Source organism: Pelmatolapia mariae, linkage group LG9 (assembly GCF_036321145.2).
Source record: "Pelmatolapia mariae isolate MD_Pm_ZW linkage group LG9, Pm_UMD_F_2, whole genome shotgun sequence".
NCBI classification, from domain to species: domain Eukaryota; kingdom Metazoa; phylum Chordata; class Actinopteri; order Cichliformes; family Cichlidae; genus Pelmatolapia; species Pelmatolapia mariae.
This window is the reverse complement of record NC_086235.1, coordinates 4,419,344-4,439,623: the sequence shown is the minus strand read 5'-3', so window position 1 is coordinate 4,439,623 and position 20,280 is coordinate 4,419,344. Positions and strand designations below refer to the sequence as shown.

General features: G+C 43.5%; 1 long non-coding RNA gene across 1 annotated transcript; it reads left to right on the top strand.

Annotated features, from left to right (window-relative positions):
• The first annotated feature begins 3,610 nt into the window (after positions 1-3,610).
• LOC135932093 (uncharacterized) lies at positions 3,611-19,276 on the top strand. Its single transcript, XR_010573839.1, has 4 exons — positions 3,611-3,893; positions 14,083-14,158; positions 15,285-16,049; positions 18,407-19,276. It is a non-coding gene; the product is annotated as an uncharacterized LOC135932093 (long non-coding RNA).
• Positions 19,277-20,280: the final 1,004 nt, after the last annotated feature.

Sequence of the window (20,280 nt, the reverse complement as noted above, 5' to 3'; positions counted from 1 at the left end):
ACAACAAAGGACGGGCCGCTCATCCGAGGCGTAGAACAAAGAAGCGCCGGGGGAAACGCGCTGGCATTAGGAACAGACTGAGACAGCAGGCGCATCGCGCACCACTGCCCAGTATCCTACTGGCCAACGTACAATCCATGGAGAACAAGCTCGATGACCTAAGAGCAAGAGTCTCCTTCCAACGTGACATGAGGGACTGCAACATTCTGTGCTTCACGGAGACATGGCTGACCCCCACCATGCCGGACCAGGCCGTAACTCCGTCGGATTCATTCTTTGTGCTCCGCGCGGACAGAACGGCAGAGTCGAACAAAACCAAAGGTAGAGGAGTGTGCTTCATGGTAAACAGAAAGTGGTGTGATGCCAGGAGCATTTCTACTCTTTCCAGCAGCTGCTGGCCACATCTGGAATTCCTGAGCATTAAGTGCCGCCCTTTCTATCTGCCCCGTGAGTTCACCTCGGTCATCGCCACGGTGGTCTACATCCCACCCCAAGCGGACACAGGTATGGCTTTGTCCGAACTACATGATGTGCTGAGTTCGCTTCAAAACAAGGATCCGGGCGCAGCCCTCATTGTAGCAGGAGACTTTAATAAAGCGAACCTCAGACAAGTCATGCCAAACTTTTACCAGCATGTCTCGTGTCCAACGAGGGGGGATCGAATTTTGGATCACTGCTACACACCATACAAGCAGGGCTACAAAGCTGTCTCACACCCGGCTTTTGGGAAGTCTGACCACAACGCCATCTTCCTCATTCCCCAGTATAAACAAAACATACGGAGGGAAGAAGTAACCACGAGGGAGGTGAAACGGTGGTCTGCCCAATCAGAAGCTACGCTACAGGACGCACTCGACGACGTCGACTGGGACATGTTCAGAGCATGCGCAGTCGACATCAACGAGTTTACGGAAGTAGCAGTATGCTTCGTCAATATGCTAGCGGAGGAGATTATCCCCACTGCGAGAGTCACCACATTCCCAAACCAGAAACCGCGGATGGACAGATCGATCCGCGCTGCAGTAAACGCCAGGACCGCCACCTACAACGCGGGTCTGGCCACTGGCGATATGAGCGCCTACAAAGCGGCCTCATATGGCGTGCGGCGCGTGGTGAGAGATGCTAAACGCCGGTACCGGGAGCGTGTGGAGTCCCGCTTCCTCCAGGGCGACACACGGAGTATGTGGCACGGACTACGCACCATTACGGACTACAAACCCAGGGACACTGCGCCGATCAATGCCGACTCTGCATTCACCAATGAGCTGAACCAGTTCTACGCCCGTTTCGAGGTTAGCCAGGCGGCTAATGCCATCTACCGCCTGACTCCCGAGGACAGTGACGTCATCAGCGAGAGACCGGTGACCAGCATCGCGGAGCATGACGTCCGAGCGGCATTGAGGAGAGTGAACACAAGGAAAGCGACGGGGCCAGACGGCATCACCGGCCGTCTGCTGCGCTGCTGTGCTGACCAGCTAGCAGGTGTGTTCACTTACATCTTCAACGAGTCCCTGGCGAAGTCTGTGGTCCCCACATGCTTCAAAAGATCCACCATCATCCCGGTGCCCAAGAACAGCAAACCCTCATCCCTGAACGATTACCGGCCAGTTGCGCTGACCTCGGTAGTAATGAAGGTGTTTGAGAGGCTGCTGAAGAACATCATCTCCTCCTCCATCCCAGACACCACAGATCCGCTCCAGTTCGCCTACCGACCCAACAGATCCACTGAGGACGCCATCGCCCACGTCCTGCACACCACCCTCAGCCACGTGGACAAGAAACAGGGTAACTATGTGAGAATGCTGTTTGTTGATTACAGTTCAGCGTTTAACACAATAGTGCCCAGCAGACTGTTCACAAAGCTGAGGGATCTGGGACTCAACAGCCGTCTGTGTGCGTGGGTGTTGGACTTCCTCACTGGCAGAACTCAGGTGGTGAGGGTGGGTAGGTGTGTCTCCGACAGCATCACCATCAACACAGGAGCACCACAGGGGTGTGTCCTCTCGCCACTGCTCTACTCCCTCTACACTTCAGACTGTGTGGCCACCCACAGCTCCAACACCATTGTGAAGTTTGCTGACGACACAGTGATGTTGGGTGCCATCTCCAACGGCGATGAGGCGCCCTACATGGACGAAGTGAAGAATCTGGCATCATGGTGCCAGGACAACCACCTCCAGCTGAACGTCGGCAAGACCAAGGAGCTGGTGGTGGACTTCAGAAGGAGTCAGCACAGAGACTACAAGCCCATTATCATTAATGGAGCTCCAGTAGAGAGGGTGCAGTCCTTTAAATATCTTGGCGTCCACATCTCCTCAGACCTGACATGGGCTGCCCACATTCAGGCCCAGACCAAAAAGGCTAGGCAGCGCCTGTATCACCTACGACAACAGAGGAAGTTCAGGGTCTCTCCAAAGATCCTCAGGATCTTCTATACAGGCGCTGTGGAGAGCATCCTCACACAGAACATGACATCGTGGTTTGGAAACAGCTGTGTGAAGGACCAAAAAGCTCTCCAGAGAGTGATCCGTACAGCAGAACGCTGCTGCAGGATTGCTCTCCCCCCGCTTCAGGACACCTACACCAGGAGATGCCGGACTAGAGCAACGCAGATACTGAAGGACCCGTCCCATCCTGGCAACAAACTGTTCCAACTTCTACAATCTGGTAGAAGGTTCCGCATCATCCGGGCAAGGACAGAGAGACTCAAGAGGAGCTTCTATCCTCAAGCCATCCGGGCCCTAAACCAACCCCCCCCCCCCCCCCCCCCCCCCCCACACACACACACACACACACACACACACACACACACACACACACACACACACACCCGCCCTCTCACATCATCTATAATTGACTGAGACTCTCCTCCAGACACTCAATTCCTTTAACTTTAAATATGTTTATATTGTCCATTCTGTAAAATAGTCAGATGTCTATTCACCTGCTTGCTGCTACTACTGCACATTCACCCAATGTATATACTATATATATATATATTTATAATGTTATTCCTCTACCCCCCCCCCCCCCCCCTTTTTTTTTTGCACATGTCGAGGAGCGTGTCAGGATACATTTCACTGTGTGTTATACTTGTATAACTATACATGTGACAAATAAAGAACCTTGAACCTTGAACATTACCAGGCTTAGACTGGGACATTGTGCATTAAATAAAACACTGCAGATGATAGGAGAACATGAGACGGGGCTTTGTGGAGTGTGCCAGGAGGAGGAGGAGACGGTAGAACATGTAATACTGCGGTGCAAGGGTTATGATGTGGAGAGGAAAGTTCTGCAGAATAGATTGAAGGAGCGGGGAATCAGGGAATTTAATCTGAAGAGTGTGTTGGAGGGTAGTAGGGCACAGGTGAGGGAATTGGTAGGGTTTTTGAAGGCTATAGGTGTTTATGAAAGAGTGTAAGGTGTTTTTTTTGTTTGTTTTTTTGTTTGTTTGGTTTTTTTTGTTTGTTTGTTTGATTTGGATACAGATTGTAAGCTCACTGTCTGACCCATACTCCGGAACAGTAGGAGGCGGTAATGCTCCTTTACGTTGGTTGCCAACCGCCGTTAAACACAAAGAAGAAGAAGAAGAAGAAGAGGGCGGAGCAAAGTGTGTGTGCGGGAGAGGAGTCGAGCAGAGAAAGCTGTTTTGTCATGAAACGGGTGTAAAGCAGTGAACTTAGAGGAGAGAAACAAACTAAAGTATCGATCATATACCACTACCAACGTTTGGATCGATATCTGCATCGATCTGCCCACCCTCGTCTCCTGGATCGTAGCTGAGATCAGCGTGAACCACGTGGGTCTCTGCTCCCTGATCTGTTTGCTGTGTTTGGAAAGAGTTCCAGCTTCATCACGGAGTTTCTCTCGGTTTGTGGGCTCATCTAAAGGTAAGCACCGAGCTAACTTTACTGTGAGTTCAGTTCATGTTGAGTTTAGCTCCTGAATGAGGTCTTCTGCTGCTCTCCTCGGTGTCTGTTCACAGTTTATTGTGAACACGTTGAGAGAAGAGTGAGAGAGTGTTTGGAGAAAAACACCAACTAATTATTATGGCGTTATTTTTGTGCCACTATTCTGAGCGCACGTAAAATAAATTTGCAGGTGCAAATGTTGCATTTTGGGGAGAAATTTATTTTGAGCGAAGAAAAGCTAAATTTGAGTGAAAAAAATTCATTGCACACAATAGCAGCCCCTCTCGCTCAGTTTTTGCATTTGCGCTCGCTCGTAATGTGTTGCTTGCGCTCTCAACATTTCTGCCCGTGCGCGTTCAACTCATTGGCCGTTTCTCAATTCTCAAGTACGCGAGTACGTACTCGCGTTCTCGCCGAGAACGCACGGGAGTACGGACTCGCCGAGAACGCGAGCACGGACTCGTGATTTGTACAATTGGAACACCTGCGTACATGATGATGTCACAGGTCCGGAGTTTCTGCTGCCGTCCCCTCTTAATTTAACTGTGAGTAACATGTTATGAAGCTTAACTTTAATCACAGCCAAACCGGTTTACTCAGGAACAAATAAAACACTGAAATAAACCAAACATTAACATTTAGAAGTGATCTAAGTGACTTATATATCATTTTTAACCTCAGTAGTGAAACCTCTAATAATAAAAATAGTGTACATGTACATACGTGTACATACCTTAATAAAAACAAGCAGGTGAGATGTTGGAACGCTTTTATTTTTATTTTAGTGGACATTTAATACTATAGACAGCTGCTGGGGTTTCTTTAACCTGAGTAGCGAAAAGACCGCGGGCGGGGGGGGGTTGAAAACGATGTGCCGGGAGTCCGCTGTTCTGGACGAAATGCATTCTGGGATATTTAGCTGTACCAAGTCCACACCGATGCATGCTCGATAAAACGGGCGGAGCGAGAACACATCCGGGACTTTTTCGCGTTCTCGGCTTGATGCGTACTTCGAACTGGAACAGTACTTGGTCTCCGACTGATGACGTATCACGAGTACACGAGAACGCAAGTACGCACAAGTACGCATATTGAGAAACGCCCATTGACTGTAGAAAACATGGACGACGCAACCCCGCCTCCTACCATTGTGCAAAAATGAAGCCAAAATATCCCGCCTGTGGAGGCTGCCATCTTGCAAATTTGGAGCCAGAGTCTGCGCAGTAGTGACTTGAGGTGGAGCGACTGTGTAACGCTCCCGCCCACACACCCACTGGACGTGACCGCAAACACGCCCCCCTACACTTTTTACGTAGCCCGGCTGCTCGAGTTTTTTGCTGGTTTACCGCGAATGACGACTCGTTTAATTAAGGTAAATACAACCATGTCACTGTTATAAAAAAGACACACAGCTTATCATCTTATAGTTCTAAAACATCTAAAATCACTCTGTTGTTAATTCATTAGTTAGATTAGCCGCTAGCATACGCACTGTGTTGGAGGCTTGTTGCTAGCTAGTTAGCGATGCTACACACCTGCTACTCTTAATAGTCTTCAACACTTAGGTTTTTTTTTAAATCCATTTTTAGACAGCGATGAGATCAGCTGCACACTCTACAGAGGCCCAGAGTTACTGTTAATATCAAAAATATAATGCTGTCCTTTGAGATTTTAACATAAGACTGTGAGTGTAATGGATCTAAAACTGTTTAAATCTTCAGAGCCCTCTACAGCCTGGTAACATGGAGACTTTAAAAACAGCAGCAGAACGTTTCAGTAGTGTAGTCTAATTTGTTCTTTTCATTTAATAATAGAGTCCATATTATATCAACAGCTACATTCACCCTGGAGAGAAACTAGTGAGGGAGACCATCAGGACCAAGCTGGGTTTCCTGGGTCCAGAGGTTTGGAGAAACTTCTTCCCTTTCTTTCATCACAGCTGTCCTGTGCCAGATGTTCTGTTGACCCACTGAGAGAGGCATCATTTAAGAAACAACAGGAAGACTGAAGCTCATCACATTGATCAAGCAGGACTCATGATCTTCACCAGCAGCTCCCTCACAGGGAAATCTTCAGCACTCCTCCGTAGGCCCGCCCCAGGAGATGGATAAACCCAGCATTTCATGAACACTGTGATGGAGACCTTTGGTTTGTGTAATGTTATAAATACTCGGATACTCCCCAGAGGCTCCGGACTTTTACATAAAGATATTATATTCAGTCCTGTAGAAAGTTATATATTTAAAAATATGTGATCCTCTCTGGTTACTCTGGTATGAATAACTCTGAATCACTTTATGGTAAATAACACACTATGTGTAAATAAAACTGTGAAAAAATTCCAGATGACAAGTTTGTAGTTCAACATACAAGTGACGACCTTTGACCTTCATCAGGTTTTATTTAATTGTGTCAGAGAAAATCTCATGTGCTCTTCATGCAGCTGAGTACATCAAGTGTTTAAAACGGAAGCTGTGCAGGTCTGAGATCAGCAGCTTTGTGAAACACCAAACTGAGGTCCTGTTAATGCTGATATATAGTGACACAGTTACATGAGTGATTAATCCTTTTGTTTTTTTGTCTTTAACTTTATCAATAAAGCTGCAGCTTTCACTACAGCACGTGTGGTACTTTAACCTTTGTACTGTTTTCATCAGTTCATTTTGCAGTTAACATGTGAACATGTTGGATGATCTGTCTGCTGTCACTGGGTGGTGCTGAGGTCTGAATCTGAGGGCAGCTCCTGTAATCACAAACAGAACAGAACCATCAAACTCAAATATAAATTTTATCCCTCAAAATTGAAATGAAGCTGATTCTTCTGTCCTCACACACTCAGGATCTGAAGTTCTTCTCTTACATTTTTTCAGTATTACAGTACACTGCAGTACTTTAATCCATAGTTCCTGATTAATGAGCAGTTACTGAAGTACAAGCTTTTAAAAAAATTGTTACTGTCTTTACAGATGTGGCAAGAGACTGAAAACATGCTGTTGTTTGCATATATTTGATATTCAGTTCTGCACAGGAGCTGAAGCAGAGTGCAGCCTGTTGCTTTTACAGTATAATACTTGTAATAAAAGTACAGTAACAGTAATTAGTGACTGAGCAGCCCGGGGCGTTTCTCTTGATTTCTTTAGTAAATTCATTCACCTGCACAGAATAGCTAAACGAACCCTGACAGCCGAGTGCTCATCTTAGCTAGCTAGGTCTCAGGAGCTAGCTAAGGATGGTAGTTACGGAGTAGCTTACAAACACGTTTAACTTACCGAAAAAGTGCAGCGGGGCCTCGGGTCCTTCTGTCGGGTAGTCCAGTTTACTGAAGAACACCTCAGGCTGTCAGGTTAAAACACTCGGTCGTGTTTTCGTAGCGTAAACGCTGGTCCTCCTCTCAGAGCCTACGCTCTATCTGCTATTCCCGAACAGAGATACGCAAGTTTCTCCGTGACTGCAGCTGTCAGTCAAAGCTGTTATGATGACGTTTCAACCCAATTTAACATCACCGCGGTAGGAATTAGAATCAAACTTATGGGAAAGGAGACCCCTTGGACATCAATCAGCATAATGAGAACTATTGATAACAAAAGAAAGAATCTTTGGAAAAAAATTATCTAAGGAGAATAAATTTATTTTAGTCTGACCCCAGTCCCATCCGCTAACATGGAGGAGGCAAGGGTTTATGACCTATACTGCAGCCAGACACCAGGGGGCGATAGAGACGTTTTGGCTTCATTTTTGGGGAGCTGTCGCGTCGTCCATGTTTTCTACAGTCAATGGTCGTGTCCAAATTCATGGGCTGCATCCTCCTGAGGCCGCATTTGTAGACCGATTACGTCACAGCGACGCGCCGAAGGCTGTCCAAATTCATAGGCTGCTCCGAATGCAGCCGACAAATGGGTCCTCATTTTCTCCGAATTTGAGGATGGGTCTGATGTATCCTTCTTTGCCCACCATATCCCAGAATTCATAGCGCGGCCCAGCCAAACTCTAGTTTCCGGTAATGGCAGCCGGTACTACGTTTTAAAATTACTCTTATTAATTTTTCTGGGTCACAAAATAAACTTTTAATATATTTTCAGGCGAGAAAGTAGCTGTGTAAACATCAAATATCTGCTCGGTTTATCAAGATATCGCATATTTGGAAAAGTGCTTCGATGTTTTCGGAGACGTCTGTTACCCACCAGCTCGATAGCTAGCCGGGAGCTCGACGGTCACTGAAGCTGCCGAGAACGGCACAACTCCCGGCACATCATTTTCAGATCACCGCGGACTTTCGCTACTCGGGTTAAATGTAGTATACAAGTACCTGAGACAACCTAAAAATGTTATTGTTGGGCTTTTTCAGTGTTTTGTTTGTTCGTGAGTAAATCGGTTTGGCTGAGATTAAAGTTATTAGATTAGATTAGATAAAATAAAACTTTATTAATCCCCCGAGTGGGTTCCTCCTTGGTTTTTATACAGCTGACTAAACGTCAAACAGAAAACTGATTAAACAGAAGTGTGAGATGGTCGAAAATTTACGCCAGTATCCTGTTATATTTTACATAGCAAGGAGCAGACGGCCGAGTTTATTAAACTCCACCGAGACAGCGGTGACGTTAATCAGAAGGCTGGACCGTCCAATTTCACTGCCGTTTACTTCCGGCCTACCCGACCGTCTGAGGACCCGGCCCACTTAGATTGCCAAGGCCCGGTCTTAGGAGGATGCAGCCCATGAATTTGGACACGACTAATGGTTCAACTCTTTCTGTACACCTTTATATTTGTGCCACAAAACCAGCCAATCACAGACTTGGATGCAAAAAGAATCTGATTGGCTGTTTTGGTTTCCAATCAGCTCGAAATGACGAAATGCAATATCCCAGAATACATTTCGTCCAAAACTCAAACGAGGCAGTGGCGGAGGAACACAGAGTGGCGGAGTTTGAAATATCACTCTTTCTGGGTCACAAAATAAACTTTTAAGATATTTTCATGCGAGAATGGTGCTGTGTAAACTTCAAATATCTGCTCGACTTATCGAGACATCACATATTTACATAAGTGCTCTAATGTTTTCGGAGATGCCTGTTACCCACCGATAACGATATAAATCACAAAAATGTAACATTTTCTGTAAATTCTGTGAATCTCGGGCAGCTCGACTTGCGTGAAGTGTTTCCAGCTGCGCGCCGTGTACCTGGAGTCGAGTGTTTTAACCGATGCATGAAACGATACATTTTTAGACAGAAGTTGTAACGGCCGCCGTTTTCTTTTTGAGTATTTATTACACGGCGTGCTGCGGGGAAAAGCCTGTTCTAACGTTTTAGTCTAAGGTTTATTTTTTAGCACCTGGCGTCTCTTTTTTACTTCTCATCCGTAAATAATCTGCTCTTTCACGTGATTCAGTTTATTTTGAAAAGTCTCAACAGGATCTTGAGCTTTATTGTGAAAGGTTTGTGTGGAACATAAACAAGCGGACACGGGATGCTGTTACTGTTGTTGTTGCTAACGACAACGCATAAAAACAGGCGCTTGTCCGTCCGTAGTGTGGTTATATTAAATATAAGAGAAAGAGAGAACTTTAAGAAATTAATATAGCCATTACAGTGACCATCAAAACGATGAAAAAATATTGCCGTAAACAGTTTATTTTGCGACACCACGAAATAAACGAGAGCGTAAAATGAAACGATAGATGTTTTTATATCATCATCCGATATATATCGTTATATCGAACAGCCCTAACTGAAATACATTTTTTGCACGCAGCAATGAATTTTGTTCACTCAAATTTAGCTTTTCTTCGCTCAAAATAAATTTCTCCTCAAAATGCAACACTTGCACCTGCAAATTTATTTTACGTGCGCTCAATTGTTTTTTTTACGTGCGCTCAGAATAGTGGCACAAAAATAACGCCATAAATCATTAGCTCAGCACGCTGGGAGAATTTGAGCGTTTGCTGGCAGAAAGTTGGAGCAGAAAAGTCTTTTCATTGTCCCTGCAGCTGTTTTTGTGCATGCTCCAAACCTCTACAGTCTCATTTCTATTTGAAGTGATAACAGGAAATCAGAGCGATCTGCTGCAGTATCAGGGTCACAACAATCTTTATTGTCCTGCTGCTGTGGATGAACACATTGTTTTTGTAGATCTGGGTTTTATAATAGCAGCAATATTAATGAGACAAGGACAGCTCTGTCTTAACATAGTGAGTCCCTTTATTGCCAGGCCACAACACAAAACACCTCACCAGCTCAGGTATTTCTGTGTAGCTTGAGAAATAGTCCACTACAACCAAATACTGGCTGTTACTCCAGTCAAAAAGATTTTGCGGTAGAGTTGGACCTGTTTTATTGTTTCATCTCTGTCCTGCTGCTGTCTTATTTGTTGTGGTCTGACCTTTGTTTCAGGAAGGCCTGAAACAAGCATACAAGTCCATTTTATCTCTTAATGTCTTGTTAGAAACTGCTCTTTCTGGCGCTCTGGGCAGCACATCTGCAGTTGCTGTGTGTATGCCTGGGACATGTGACATGGTGAAAGAGAACCTCATTAATCTTATTCTCAGTGTTTGTACTCATGGCGGTAGTTCATCTAAGTTCTTGGAGACTAAAAGTAGTTCTAAAGGCTTGTGATCTGTCGCAACATGAAACTTGATGCTGATGAGAAAACCAGAAAATCACTCGCACGCCCAGGTTATGGCTAATAGGGCTGCCAAAAATGATTATTTTGATAGTCAACTAGTCACCGATTATTTTTGCGATAATCACATCATGCATCCATTGGACGGAAAATGAACCGCTTATTGCACCAGCATGCATCTGCTCTTATATAACTATCATTAGCTTATAGTGTTTAAGGTATGTGCTAACCAAAAATAAAGACAAGATGACAGTTTACTAAACTTTTAATGAAATTTGCAGATTCCCTCTGTGGAGTTTAATAAACTCAGCCGCCTGCTTCTTGCTATCTAAAATATAACAGGACACTGGAGTAAATTCTACCATCTCACACTTCTGTTTAACCAGTTTTCTGTTTGACGTTTATTCAGCTGTGTAAAACTATAACTTTAAGCTCAGCCAAACCGATTTACCAAACAGTAACATTTTTAAGGTATCCAAGTGACTTATCATGTTAAACCTGAGTAGCGAAAGACCGCTGGGAGTTTGAAAACGATTTGCCGGCAGTAGTTCGCTGTTCTCGCCGGCTCTAGTGAGCCAGCTAACTATCGAGTTGGTGGGTAACAGACGTCTCCGAAAACGTCGGAGCACTTTTGCAAATATGTGATGTCTTGTTAAATCGAGCAGATATTTGAAGTTTACAGAGCTACATTCTCGCCTGAAAATATCTGAAAACTTTATTTTGTGACACAGAATAATAAAAGTAATATTAAAACTAAGTAGCTGCCGCCATTGTTGAAAACTGGAATTGGCTGAGCCGCGCTATGAATTCTGGGATAGGTTAGTCACGAAGAATACACCTGACCCATCCTTCAGATCTGGGGAAATGAAGGACGCATTTGTCGACCGCATTTGGAGAAGTCTTCTAGTTTGGACAGCCTTTGTCGCATCGCTGTAACGCTACGATACCGGAAACTGCTCCTTCTTCTTCTTTGGCATTTAACGGCTGCTGGGATCCTTGTAGATGCAGTGCTGCCATCTTCTGTTTCAGTCCGTTATTACACTCTTAAATCCTACTACTTATTCCTGCGTCTTTCAGGATCTTACAAAGCTTCAAACGACGCGTCGACTATTAAATTAGTCGTCGGCAAATTTAATAGTCGAAGTAATCGTGACTAGTCGACTAATCGTGGCAGCCCTAATGGCTAATGCTTCCTTCTCTATTTGAGTATATCTTTGTTGTGTGGGGGTTGATGCTTTTGAAGTGAAGGTCACTACCTTGGTTGTGTCATCCTCTTGTTTCTGAAGTAGCACTGCTCCCAATTCATAGGAGGATGCTTAAGGCTGATACTGTTGTTTGTGCTTTGGGACTGTAGAGTGCCAGGTACTCAGTTCTGACTTAATGCTGTCAAACACTGTTTGTTGAGCCTCACTCCAACAGCACGTTTTTGCTACTGAGTAGTTCTCTCAATAGCTGTGCTTTTTCTGCTAGGTGGGGAAACATTGTCTTGATGATTAACCATTCTCAGGAATTGTCTCGCTCCACTTACATCGGTGGGTGCCTCCATGTTGCTGATTATGTTCACTTTTTCTGGGTCTGCTTTGACGCCTGTACTGTCAATGATCTGTCCAAGCAACTCGATTAAGGTTTTTGCAAAGTCGCATTTCTCACTTTTCAATATCACACCTGCTTTTGTGAGCCACACAAGGACTGCGACTAGTCTCTTGTCGTGCTGGGCCTGTGTGTCAGCGTAAACCAAAATGTCATCCATTTGGCAGACAACTTCGTCAAAGCCCCTCCAAGACCTGAGACAGTCGTTTTTGAAAACGCTCAGGAGCTGAAGATATGCTGAAACAGAGTCTATTGAAACAATACCTTCCGAATGGCGTGATGAAGGTTGTGAAAAGAGCTGACTGCTTGGTAGGGCTGCACGATTAATCGTTAGAAAATCGCGATCTCGATTCATACTTATGTGCGATCTCATTTCCAAATGACAACGATTTAAAAAAAAAAAAAAAAAAAGACGACGATTGTACCGCATTTTGATCCGGGACGTAATCTGCATGAAAACAAGCGCTCACTCTTCCTGCTCAACAAATGACAAGGGCGGAGCCTTATACCACGTGATACAGAAGCTGTGCCGTGATGCTCAAATTGGCAGGGAAAAAACAACGGAGAACACGTCAGGGATGACGAGAAAGTGACAGCAGAAAATTCGTCCCGGTCAACCACCCAAACATCAATAACGGGAACCTTATACAGCGCTTCCCCATACCCCTCGAACTCCCGCAGGCACAAAGAAATTACGGCGGCTATTGCTTATCACCTGACCAAAGATATATCAACACTGTGCAAAACGAGGGATTTAGGAAAATGATCAACACCCTAGACAAACGCTACACAGTGCCGTCCCGCAACTATTTTTCTATTGTTGCACTACCTGCTCTATACACACAGTGTCGAGCAACGGTGGAGGAGGAATTTCAAGCAGTACAACATTTTGCGGCAACCACAAAATGTGAGGCATTTATTGTTTTTATGTTTATTTATTGTTTTTATGTGCAGTTTCAACTGTTACGAAGTTGATGTGCAGTTAATAAGTGCAATAAATATTTATATTGGAAAAGAAAATCGTGAGAGAATCGTGATCTCAATCCTAAGCAAAAAAATCGTCATTCTCATTTTATGCAAAATCGTGCAGCTCTACTGCTTGGACAAAGGTATTTTCCACAATTCTGAGTTAGCATTGAGTTTTGAGAACAACTTAGCGCCCTCTAGCTGTCCTAGGGTGTGCAATACTGTTTGCAACATCTGTCTTTCTCTTTTCACAGAATTGTTCCGTTTGGTCAAGTCACTACACACACGCACTTCTTCTCTGTTTGGTTTGGGTACTGGAAAGGTTCCTGCGCAGCAGTCAGTAGACTGCTCTACTCTGGAGATTACCCCTAACTCTTCCATACAAGCTAGCTCCTTTTTGACTTTAGGCAATAGGGAAGTGGGACCCGTCTTGGGGTTGACAGGTAAATGGCTTGGCATCTGCTTTAAGCTCAATTTTGTATTCCCCCTCCATTTGTCCTAAACAGCTAAATAGTTTCAGAAACTGCTGCTTTACCGCCTCAGCTGAAGTAAGTGACACTGCTTCTACTCTGTCCACTAACCCAAGCTGCTGGGCAGCTAAGTAACCCTTGTGTCAGGTCTGCTACTACATACACAGTATTGTAGTATTGTAGTGTTGCCCGGAGTTTGTGCCTGTTTGCAGGGATCAAGTGAACAATGACATGGTCTGAGAATCCTGATGGAGAGTGAGATGATGACCCTCTTACTATCAGCACACCTTCTGTTTTGAAAAGTTTTTTATCCAGTTTGTTTAATAAAATCTATGAGGTTCAAATGAAGCACCGAACTGCAGTTACTCAGTCAGTGGAGGTTCATTAGTGCAGTTTTTCACCACTGTTGTTAACTGGAGGCTGACACACTGACTAAAGACATTTAGTTTGAGTGGATTTGAGCTTTCCATCTCAGCTTCTTTTTGTCAAGGATGAAATACATATAAATATATTTTCTGTTCCAGCTGATCATCAGGAGGAGACGAGCCATTTAGACTCAGCTCAGCCACTACAGAGGAAACAATGACTTCAACCCAAAAGGTGAGCAAAAATATCTCTGCTATTGAACCTGTGTGCACGTTACAACTCTCATTGTAGCACATCATTGTAATGTGATAATATCACCAGAAGGTGGTGGTAACTAAGGCTGGGTCATATCATACCGTTCACGGTAATACCGGTATAATGTTGGGCAACGATAAGAAAATGAAATATCGCGATAGAATATGGGTAAAACGCTCATGCGCAGTGCCTTTGTTTTCATACGCACATGGCGGTGGCAGAGAATGAGAAGGGCGAAAGTGGATTGGTGAATGAAACGGATGAACCAGAATTGGTTTGTAAAAATGCTGCAACTTCAGTGGTGTGGAACTGGTTTAGCTTTCGTCTGTCAGATACACAACAAAGCAATATTTTTGGTAGAGCATGCTAGCGGGCCGTCGTTATTACCGTGTTTTTTGGAAAATACGGCACACTTAAAATCAATCCTTTGATTTTTCTGAAAATCGACAGTGCCCCTTATAATCCCGTGTGCCTTATGTATGAACTCTGGTTGTGTTTACTGACCTCGAAACGATTTTATGTGCTACACGGTGCTCGAAAATCTGTGAAATGTTTTAGTACGACTTTGCTAAGCTACGAACCCACACCGCTTGATGGATTGTCGGAGCATTACGGCTATCGTAGGCAGGAGCCTCGCGGAGTGATACGTACTGTGCTTCAACATAATATTACCGCATTGTGTGTGTATAAGCTCTTTTTAAGTTTTATACATGGTTATGCTGAGGATATGTCGGCCAGTTTCCACTGGAAATGCTTTTTGGTTAAACTGTCAGCAAGGAATTTGCATTTGCACGGTTACATTTTTATATAACTTTAATGCAAAAAACAGCTGCTTGTTTAAGTAAAAATACATTGACTTTTTTTTTTTTTTGCATGAATAAAGTTGTGGAGTTGTAAAGTATTTTGTCTAGTGTTAATTATATCGTCAGTTATATCGTTATCGCAAATTTTAAAAAGTATATCGTGATAAATATTTTTGGTCATATCGCCCTGCTCTAGTGGTAACACACCTACAATGTGTTTGTTGACTCTTTGATTCCACTAATGGAGTTTCAGTTTGTTCACTTTTCACTCACTGCCTCTGTTTGTATCTCTGTCACTGCAGGACCAACATGGAGCGAGAAGTCAGCGCTCTCAGGAGGCCGACAAACCTCACAGAAGAAAGGGACAGAAAAAATACAGCTGTGATGAGTGTGGGAAGGATTTTACTTGTTCTGAACACTTAAAAACACACCAACTCATCCACAGTGAAGTTAAAGCATACAACTGTGAGTTGTGTGGAAGATCTTTTACTGATCCTGGAAACTTAAAAACACACCAACTCATCCACAGTGGATTTAAACCGTACACCTGTGATGAGTGTGGAAAATCTTTTCCACGTGCTGGAAGCCTGAAAACACACCAAGTCATCCACAGTGGAGTTAAAGCGTACAACTGTGACTTGTGTGGAAAATCTTTTACCCAGACTGGAAGCTTAAAAAGACACCAACTGAGCCACAGTGGAGTTAAAGCGTACACCTGTGACTTGTGTGGAAAATCTTTTACTCACAGTGGCCAGTTACAGTGTCATCAAGTTATCCACTCTGGAATTAAGCCGTACAGCTGTGACATTTGTGGAAAAACTTTCAGTCGTGTAGAGAGCCGAAATAAACACCTACGGATTCACACTGGACGTGATGTTTGCTGCTGTGTTCAGTGTGGCAAACTGTTTACAACAAATGCACACTTACAAGACCACATGTTTACCCACACTGAGGAGAGACCTTACAAATGTGACCTGTGTGAGAAGACTTTTAAAGCTCCACGTTACCTGAAAAAACACCAAGAGATCCACACCAGAAAGAAACTCTACAAGTGCAGTTACTGTGAGGTATGTATTTATATTGTTATCTTCTTATTTAAGACTGACTGTTTGGATCAACTCTGCTCATTAAATTATGTTCGCATGTTAGTAATTCCACTGGACTGAATGGCATCTGCTAGAATTTTGAAAACATCAGTAAAGAACATAATAAGTCATCAAACTAAAAACAATGATTACTGTAACTTTGTATCCATATTTGAAGATTTACAGTTGCCATGTGACACATCAAACTTATTGGTAATGTCACAAGAAAAACAATGGTGTGCTTGGTTTCAACGTAACTTTATTCTTTCATGAGTTATTTACAAGTTTCTGACCACTTATAAAATGTGTTCAATGTGCTGCCCATTGTGTTGGATTGTCAATGCAACCCTCTTCACACACTGATAGCAACACCGCAGGAGAAATGCCATCCGAGAAGCTTCTGCAATCCTAAGAGCAATTAGGTCGGCCAGGATTTAATTTGATTCAATTTTGACTCTGAAAAAAAAGATTACAATTATGATAACTTAGCTTGGACATACACACGTGTGTATGTATATGTGTATGCATAAAGTAAATATACATATATATATATACACATATATATACGTATACACATATATATATATATGTGTGTGTGTGTGTGTATATGTATATATATATATATATATATATATATATATATATGACCATGAAGAGGCCGCTAGGAAAGCTGCAACCACCAAGTACCTGCAGAGGGTCAGGCAAGTCCTGAGGAGTCAGCTGAACGGTAAGAACAAGATCCGGGCCATCAACACCTACGCCCTGCCCGTGATCAGGTACCCTGCTGGGGTAATAGGCTGGCCAAAGGAGGAGATAGAAGCCACTGACATAAAGACAAGAAAGCTCCTGACCATGCATGGAGGGTTTCACCCCAAGTCCAGCACCCTGAGGCTGTACGCTAAGCGGAAGGAAGGGGGCCGGGGACTGGTGAGTGTCAGCACCACAGTCCAGGATGAGACAAGAAACATCCACGAATACATCACGAAGATGGCCCCAACTGACAGTGTGCTCAGTGAATACCTCAGGCAGCAGAAACCCAAGAAAGAGGAGGAAGGCGAGGAACCATCATGGAAGGACAGGGCCCTGCACGGTATGTACCACCGGCAGATAGAGGAGGTGGCTGATATCCAGAAATCCTACCAGTGGCTGGACAAAGCTGGACTGAAAGACAGCACAGAGGCACTAATCATGGCAGCACAAGAACAAGCTCTGAGTACAAGATCCATAGAGGCTGGGGTCTATCACACCAGGCAAGACCCCAGGTGCAGGCTGTGTAAAGATGCCCCAGAAACAATCCAGCACATAACAGCAGGGTGCAAGATGCTAGCAGGCAAGGCATACATGGAACGCCATAACCAAGTGGCCGGCATAGTGTACAGGAACATCTGTGCCGAGTATAACCTGGAAGTCCCGAGGTCAAAATGGGAGACGCCCCCAAGGGTGATGGAGAATGACCGAGCTAAGATCCTGTGGGACTTCCAGATACAGACGGACAAAATGGTGGTGGCTAACCAACTGGACATAGTGGTGGTAGACAAACAGAAGAAGACGGCCGTAGTGATTGATGTAGCGGTTCCAAATGACAGCAACATCAGAAAGAAGGAACAAGAGAAGCTGGAGAAATACCAAGGGCTCAGAGAAGAGCTCGAGAGGATGTGGAGGGTGAAGGTAACGGTGGTCCCCGTGGTAATCGGAGCACTAGGTGCGGTGACTCCCAAGCTAGGCGAGTGGCTCCAGCAGATCCCGGGAACAACATCGGAGATCTCTGTCCAGAAGAGCGCAGTCCTGGGAACAGCTAAGATACTGCGCAGGACCCTCAAGCTCCCAGGCCTCTGGTAGAGGACCCGAGCTTGAAGGATAAACCGCCCGCAGGGGCGAGATGGGTGTTATGTGTATATATATATATGTGTGTGTATGTATGTGTGTGTATATATATATATATATATATATATATATATATATATATATATATATACTTTATTTATTTACCAGTAAATTTGACATGTATTCACTAACTGAACAACAGGAGGGTCATCTAACTAAAACCAATCAGCCCCCCCCCCCAAAAAAAAAAAAAAAAATCTGCTTACTTTTAATAGTCTGTAAGTTTTATTTACATGTCCTCAAAGTATGGTGAGAGTCTATTTGCAGCCAGGGTTCCAGTGCTTGTTGCTGTTCCTCTACATCAAAGACATTTATTGTAGCCCACTAAGCTGAGTGTTATAATATAAACAGAAGAAATGTAATTGGACGTTTGCAGAGCTGCTGTTTATTTCAGGCGACGTTCAGGATTAAAATGTTGAAGGACTGACTTACACTGTCTTTGTGTCTTTGTTTAGAAGCAGAGCGACACAGATGGATCCAGTTCTCAACCCTGTCATCACTGTGGAGGTGGGAAAGACTTTCGTTGTGACCTTTGTGGAAATACTTTTGTTCACCAACGAAACCTAAAAATACATCAACGTACACACACTGGAGACAAAATGAACTACTGCAAAGAATGTGGGAAAGGCTTCCCTACATTAGGTGATTTAAAAAAACACGAACTATTCCACAGTGGGGTTAAAAAGCACATTTGTGACCAGTGTGGGTCATCCTTCACCACTGCAGGTGAGGTTAAAAGTCATAAACGAGTCCACACAAGAGAGAAACCATACAAGTGTAAACACTGTGACAGAAGCTTTTCACAACCAGGGACTCGTAACAAACATGAAAATAGACACATTGAAGGGAACTTCAGCTGTGACCAGTGTGACAAGAGTTTTAAGAATCTCACTACATACTCCGAACACAAACGGTCCCATGCTGTAAATAAACTGTTTCACTGTTACCAATGTGCAAAAACATTCACTTCATTGTCTGCTCTGTGCAACCATCAGCGTGATCATGAAATCATTCCCATCACTGGATCACAATGAATCTGCAGAGACAGAAAGATCCTCTTCTGGTTTCAGGGTCAGACTTAAAAACCTTGAGATCAGGCTCCACAGAGTTCAGATGGACTCTCCTGTAAAGAGTGTCAGCTGATGTCAGACTTGGATCTGATGAGGTAGCTCTGATTTCTGGACCTGCAGTGAATAATCCTGAATGTTTAATTTGGCATGTTGTTAGTATAGATATGCACATCAATTTTCTTTCTTTTAATTTTTCTTAATAAGATAACCTTTATTAGTCCCACGCGTGGGAAATTTTATTGCTCTAAAATGTTATCCCTGTTACATTCAAATATTTCAAATTTTCCTTCAGGAAACAGTAGTGTTTAGTAGTAGTACTTGTAATATAAATCTATAGAAATATCTTTTATATCCAGTTACTATTACAGCAAAAGTTCAAATTTCATGTTTAAAGAATATATTTATCTAGTTTCATATTTTCATTGTTTTTGAAGTCTTTATTTCTATTTTATTTTTTAAAGTTCTGTTTGAATCTGAATTGGCTTTGACTGCATTTCAATGCAATAATTTATAAAGAAATTTATACCACAAGGTGGAGCAGTGAGTCTATTTATGCTTTATTTAATCAAGCAAAGAACACATTCATATATACAGTGTTGGCCTGCAGAGGGTAAAGCATTTTTAGAAAATTTGGATAAAGCATCAAAGAACTGTTAGAGATTAAAGTTCTCAGAGGACTCTGTTGTTGTTCGTCAGCTCAGTGGTTATTTCTAATTGGTTCTTTAATTGTTTAGTGTGAGGGACATGAGTGATGTCTCCGTCAGCAAAACTGTAGAACTGACAGTGATAATGATGCTAAAGAAAACCTTTAAAACATTTTTTTTCAGGAGTCAAATGAATAAATCACTTTCTATATTCTTATTGTGCAGGAGTTTTTTTTCTTCTTTTTGTTTTTTCTTGAAGGATAAAGGTTACTCTTTCAACTTTTGTAAATGACTCTCCAAAGGTAACGCTTCCACTAGAGCTTAAAATCTGGGATCTGCATCAATTGGTCTCAGAACTGAAGAAGTCCCTCAAATTATGGTGAAAATGCTTGAAGAAATACAAAGAATTCCAGTCACAATTCTTTTAAGAGCACCATTGCCTTTTCCTCTGGTTCCTCTACAAATATTTGGATCTGTATGTGCATTGATCTGCCCACCCTTGTCTCCCGGATCATAGGTGAGATCAGCGTGAACCACGTGGGTCTCTGCTCCCTGATCATGTTTGGAAAGAGTTCCAGCTTCATTACAGAATTTCTATCAGGGTGAGATGCTGGA